The 6,838-nt window shown below is 45.7% G+C and overlaps 1 pseudogene; it reads right to left on the reverse strand.

Annotated features, from left to right (window-relative positions):
• Positions 1-374: 374 nt before the first annotated feature.
• Positions 375-4,293, reverse strand: LOC106582305 (gamma-crystallin 2-like; annotated as a pseudogene).
• Between the last annotated feature and the right edge of the window lie 2,545 nt (positions 4,294-6,838).

Raw genomic sequence — 6,838 nt, forward strand, 5'->3', positions numbered from 1 at the left:
ATCTCAAAGTATCATTTGTTTATAATTCGTTGGCCATTAGACCGCTTAGAACACTTGAACTTGTTTGTTTGGTTAACACTAAACAGTAAATGACATGAGCTAGAGCATGATAGATCCAGTACTGTATAATAGAGATTACACTTTGACTCCTGTCTGATCAATGCCAATACTGCAATAGCTTTATTGATCCCTCTAAGCAGAGCGAGGATGTCAGGCATCGTGGTGCCAACCCTGTTGCTAACATCCATACTGGAGAGCAGGACTGCAATGCTCAGAGTGCAAGAACAAAACTTAAATCAATTGAGCACTGACACCATTTTATCCGTGTGTGAAACAAGGCATAAAATAGGCATTTCACAAGGACCCTTCCTTCTTTAGAGGTCTATGATGCGCCTGATGGAGCGAAGCTTGGAGCTAATGCCTCCCCAGTCACTGTATCTACGGTACTGGCCACGCCTCAGGTAGTAGTGGTGTCCTCTATAGTTGGCCTGGTCGTACATCAAGCCAGTGGCCATCCATCACGTTGCAGGAGTTGAAGTCAGACATACTGAAACGGTCCATACAGTTGGGGCAGTCGTCGTCCAGCTCCATCATCTGGCCTCCCATGTCAGCACGGTCGTACAGCCTCATCCTGAAGTTACCACGGTGCTGGAGGGGATCTGGTTTCTACATTCTTAACAAGCTTTATGAATCGTCAATACAAAAACGACTATTTAGATTCTCACATGTACGCAAACAAAATGCAAAATGTCAATGTGACTGATTTAAGGGATTGAAGATTGATTATGTAATTCATAAATTGTTTGATACTGATGATTAACCACTTAGGATCCCTTTCTACACCCTCGTAGATGGCCAGGTTATATACTATGATCAAAACTTCTACACCCTCGTAGATGGCCAGGTTATATACTATGATCAAAACTTCTACACCCTCGTAGATGGCCAGGTTATATACTATGATCAAAACTTCTACACCCTCGTAGATGGCCAGGTTATATACTATGATCAAAACTTCTACACCCTCGTAGATGGCCAGGTTATATACTATGATCAAAACTTCTACACCCTCGTAGATGGCCAGGTTATATACTATGATCAAAACTTCTACACCCTCGTAGATGGCCAGGTTATATACTATGATCAACACTTCTACACACTCGTAGATGGCCAGGTTATATACTATGATCAAAACTTCTACACCCTCGTAGATGGCCAGGTTAAATACTATGATCAAAACCTAGATTATGTGTAAATACTCTCAAATACACAATGATACAGTAAGTAGTTAATATGTGTTTTAGAAATTTTCTGAAGATATCAGTAGCCTTGAGAATAATATTTGACTGTTCCCTTACCATGGGGATCATGCGGCAGGACTTGACACAGCCGTTCATTCCCTTACCATGGGGATAATGCGGCAGGACTTGACACAGCCGTTCATTCCCTTACCATGGGGATAATGCGGCAGGACTTGACACAGTCGTTCATTCCCTTACCATGGGGATCATGCGGCAGGACTTGACACAGTCATTCATTCTCATCATACGCATGTAGTTGGAGTACTCTCCCTTCCTCAGGAAGTGCTGGGGTCCCATGAAGTTGGGGCGCTCGTAGATCATGAACATACCGCTCTCCACCCTGATGGACTAGCAGCGGTTGAACATGGAGTGAAGATCGGCACAGATACTAATGCACTCATGGTGACTGCCGCCGAAGTCCTTGTCCTTGTAAAAGATGTTCTGATGGAAGAACAGGAATGATTTTGAAGTAGCATTAATAAGAAAATCTATGGAAAAACAAAGTAAAGATGTGATACAGGCGGCCTACAGATATACTGTTTGAGGAAATTACTCTAAATAAGAAAGTATACACCGAGAGTACAAAAGAAAAACATTTGTTTTAAAGTTCATTTCCTGCAATTCTACACATTTTGCTATAGGGTGGAGGCAAATGTTTGCAGTTTTTAATATGCTGACATGGGCTAATTGAGTGATTGCTAATACACAACCAAATTGCACCTGGTGTATTCTGTTATTCAAACTCTCAACAGTAAGTTGAGACCCCGACTGGGTTCTTAAAAAATATACAGTAAATATATTTTTGGGTGAAATTGGTCCGTGGGCATTTTGTGGCTTGTTTGTTTTGGTACCTATCAACACCCCTCATTATCACCATCTATGCACGCAACCACTCACTTAAACTACTGATTACTGACTACACACACCATTGTTAATTGTAAATAGTTTACTTTAGTTCATAAATATATTTTTGTTATTCCTTGATCTCATCGTTGTCTCCCTTTTTGTTGTGGGCTAACATGCCCACCTATCCCAGACATCAATCAGATGATACACCCATTCACTCTGTAGCTAAAAGATTCAATAATACTCAAATCTTTGACATGATTAGATCGATGTGTGAAGTATTACTCATGGGGTAGCAGTCTGGCAGGTTACCCAGGTAACACAGCCACACCTCAGAGACAGGTCTGGCAGGTTACCCAGGTAACACAGCCACACCTCAGAGACAGGTCTGGCAGGTTACCCAGGTAACACAGCCACACCTCAGAGACAGGTCTGGCAGGTTACCCAGGTAACACATCCACACCTCAGAGACAAGCCTGGCAGGTTACCCAGGTAACACATCCACACCTCAGAGACAAGCCTGGCAGGTTACCCAGGTAACACAGCCACACCTCAGAGACAAGCCTGGCAGGTTACCCAGGTAACACAGCCACACCTCAGAGACAGGTCTGGCAGGTTACCCAGGTAACACAGCCACACCTCAGAGACAGGTCTGGCAGGTTACCCAGGTAACACAGCCACACCTCAGAGACAGGTCTGGCAGGTTACCCAGGTAACACAGCCACACCTCAGAGACAGGTCTGGCAGGTTACCCAGGTAACACAGCCACACCTCAGAGACAGGTCTGGCAGGTTACCCAGGTAACACATCCACACCTCAGAGACAGGTCTGGCAGGTTACCCAGGTAACACAGCCACACCTCAGAGACAGGTCTGGCAGGTTACCCAGGTAACACAGCCACACCTCAGAGACAAGCCTGGCAGGTTACCCAGGTAACACAGCCACACCTCAGAGACAGGTCTGGCAGGTTACCCAGGTAACACATCCACACCTCAGAGACAAGTCTGGCAGGTTACCCAGGTAACACAGCCACACCTCAGAGACAAGCCTGGCAGGTTACCCAGGTAACACAGCCACACCTCAGAGACAGGTCTGGCAGGTTACCCAGGTAACACAGCCACACCTCAGAGACAGGTCTGGCAGGTTACCCAGGTAACACAGCCACACCTCAGAGACAAGCCTGGCAGGTTACCCAGGTAACACAGCCACACCTCGGAGACAAGTCTGGCAGGTTACCCGGGTAACACAGCCACACCTCAGAGACAAGCCTGGCAGGTTACCCAGGTAACACAGCCACACCTCGGAGACAAGCCTGGCAGGTTACCCGGGTAACACATCCACACCTCAGAGACAAGCCTGGCAGGTTACCCAGGTAACACAGCCACACCTCAGAGACAAGCCTGGCAGGTTACCCGGGTAACACATCCACACCTCAGAGACAAGCCTGGCAGGTTACCCAGGTAACACAGCCACACGTCAGAGACAGACCATTAGGTTGCTCACCAGAAGGTACGGGAGCGGATGGAGTCATTGTAATCATCCAGCGCTGATACTCTGGGTACTCACCCCTGGTCAGCACATACTGGTAGCCCAGTTAGTTGGGCCTCTCGTACAGCACCCAGCAGCCACTGGGTGTCATCTACCTTGATGGAGTTACAGCGGCTGAAATGCGGCTGAAATGGGGATGTCAGCGCAGTCCGCGTCACACTCATAACAACGCCCCTGGAAGTTCCTGTCATCGTAGAAGGTTATCTGTTGACGGAAGGGGAGGCAGGAGAGCACACAACTTAAGACTCCTGTAGTATACTCCTGAACCCCACAATGGACTCAACTACAATAGGTTGTGAAATGGATGCATATATAGTTGTGTCATTCGTGGCCTCTGTCCAGTATACTGCACCAATTGGAACACAAAGCCAATGTTACCTCATGTCATCCAAGTCTAGGTAAAAACAATAAATGTGTGGCCTTGCTGTCCTGTTCCCAGACAGCTTGACCTAATGTAGTTCTGCACTGATGCATGTTTAGGCTGTGGGTTAAGTCCTGTTGCAGTGGTAAGCAGAGGGATGGGAGGAAGTCTACACTGGTCCGGCCCACTATCTTACAATGCAATACAGAGACAAGGTCAAGGTCTTACCTTACTCATCCTGGTAAATCTCTCTGGAGCCTGTCCTCTACAGGAGTGATGTTCTCGCTCACCAGGGACCGTTATATAAACCCCACTTTATTAGTTATTTTAATGACCAGGGATTTGATGCCCTGGCTGCGCTGCCAAAAGTCTTGATCCTGTGCATACACTAGTTAGCAGGCACATTAATGACCAGATCATTTTTAAATATACTGAACAAAAATATACACGCAACATGTAAAGTTTTGGTAACATGTTTCATGAGCTGAAATAAAAGATTCCAAAAATGTTCCACACGTACAAAAATATTATTTATCAAAAAGGTTTGTTTACATCCTTGTTAGTGAGGACTTATCCTTTGCCAAGATAATCCATCCACAGTTGTGGCATATCAAGAAGCTGATTAAACAGCATGATCATTACATGATCACTACATTTTAATACTATTTCTCTTGACACATTGATGAAAATAGTCTTGGCCTCTAAACCTTCAAGCTGCATACTGGACCCTATTCCAACTAAACTACTGAAAGAGCTGCTTCCTGTGCTTGGCCCTCCTATTTTGAACATAATAAACGGCTCTCTATCCACCGGATGTGTGCCAAACTCACTAAAAGTGGCAGTAATAAAGCCTCTCTTGAAAAAGCCTAACCATGACACAGAAAATATAAAAAAACTATCGGCCTATATTGAATCTCCCATTCCTCTCAAAAATTTTTGAAAAAGCTGATGCTCAGCAACTCACTGTCTTCCTGAAGACAAACAGCGTATACGAAACGCTTCAGTCTGGTTTTAGACCCCATCATAGCACTGAGACTGCACTCGTGAAGGTGGTAAATTACCTTTTAATAGCGTCAGACCAAGGCTCTGCATATGTCCTCGTGCTCCTAGACCTTAGTGCTGCTTTTGATACCATCGATCACAACAAACTTTTGGAGAGATTGGAAAACCAAATCGGTCTACACGGACAAGTTCTGGCCTGGTTTAGATCTTATCTGTCGGAAATATATCAGTTTGTCTTTGTGGATGGTTTGTCTTCTGACAAATCAACTGTACATTTCAGTGTTCCTCAAGGTTCTGTTTTAGGACCACTATAGTTTTCACTATATATTTTACCTCTTGGTGATGTCATTTGGAAACATGATATTAACCTTCACTGCTATGCGGACGATATACAGCTGTACATTTCGATGAAACATGGTGAAGCCCCAAAACTGCCCTCCCTGGAAGCCTGTGTTTCAGACATAAGGAAGTGGATGGCGGCAAATGTTTTACTTTTAAACTCGGACAACACAGAGATGCTGTCACGTATACTCCCTCTCCGTCTTCTAGGTCATCAGGCTGCTGATTATCCCGCACACCTGTCACCATCTCGCACACCAGCGCCTCATGACACTCACCTGGACTCCATCACCACCTTGATTATCTTCCCTATATCTGTCACTCCCCTTGGTTCTTTCCTCAGGTGTTATTGACTCTGTTTTCATGTCGGTGCGTTTTTTGTGTTTCGTGTTCATTGTTTCTTTTATTTATTAAAACACTCACTCCCTGAACTTGCTTCCCGACTTTCAGCGCACTCGTTACTGAATAACACCTCACCTAAGGGAAACATCAGGGAGTGTTTTTTTATTAAAATAATTGTGTCAGAGTAATGACGTCGAGTCCAGGAACTGCTACAGGCTCTCATGCCTTAACCAGATCGCCAGGCTTCCCTGCCTAAGCCGGCTCATCGGGCTTTCATGCCTCTGCCGGATCGCCAGGCTCTCCAGCTTCCACCGACTCATCAGGTTCTCATGCCTCAGCCGGGTCACCCGGCTCCCGTGCCTCAACCGATCTGCCAGGTTCCCATGCCTCAGCTGACTCGACAGCTTCCCATGCCTCAGCTGGCGTGACAGGTTCTCGCGCATCAGTAGGGGTGACCAATCCGCTCCTGATCCCCGGGTTCGTCCCCTTTGACGGCGTCCTGTGGCTGAGCCACGTGTCGGGGAGGGGGTACTGTCACGTATACTCCCTCTCCGGCTTCTAGGTCATCAGGCTGCTGATTATCCCGCACACCTGTCACCATCGTCTCGCGCACCTGCGCCTCATGACACTCACCTGGACTCCATCACCTCCTTGATTATCTTCCCTATATCTGTCACTCCCCTTGGTTCTTTCCTCAGGTGTTATTGACTCTGTTTTCATGTCAGTGTGTTGTTTGTGTTTCATGTTCATTGTTTCTTTTATTTATTAAAACACTCATTCCCTGAACTTGCTTCCCAACTCTCAGCGCACTCATTACAGATGCAAGTTCTAGGTCCCAAGAAACAAAGAGATTTTCTGTTGGAGCTGACATTTAATCTTGATGGTTGTACAGTCATCTCAAATAAAACTGTGAAGGACCTTGGCGTTACTCTGGACCCTGATCTTTCTTTTTACAAACATATTAAGAACAGCACAGCTTTTTTCCATCTTCGTAGCTTTTGTCACTTCTAGATTAGACTACTGCAATTCTCTACTTTCCAACTACCCAGATAAAGCACAAAATAAACTTCAGTTAGTGCTAAACACAGCTGCTAGAATC

Source organism: Salmo salar, chromosome 21 (genome assembly GCF_965601325.2).
Source record: "Salmo salar chromosome 21, fSalSal1, whole genome shotgun sequence".
Lineage (NCBI taxonomy): Eukaryota > Metazoa > Chordata > Actinopteri > Salmoniformes > Salmonidae > Salmo > Salmo salar.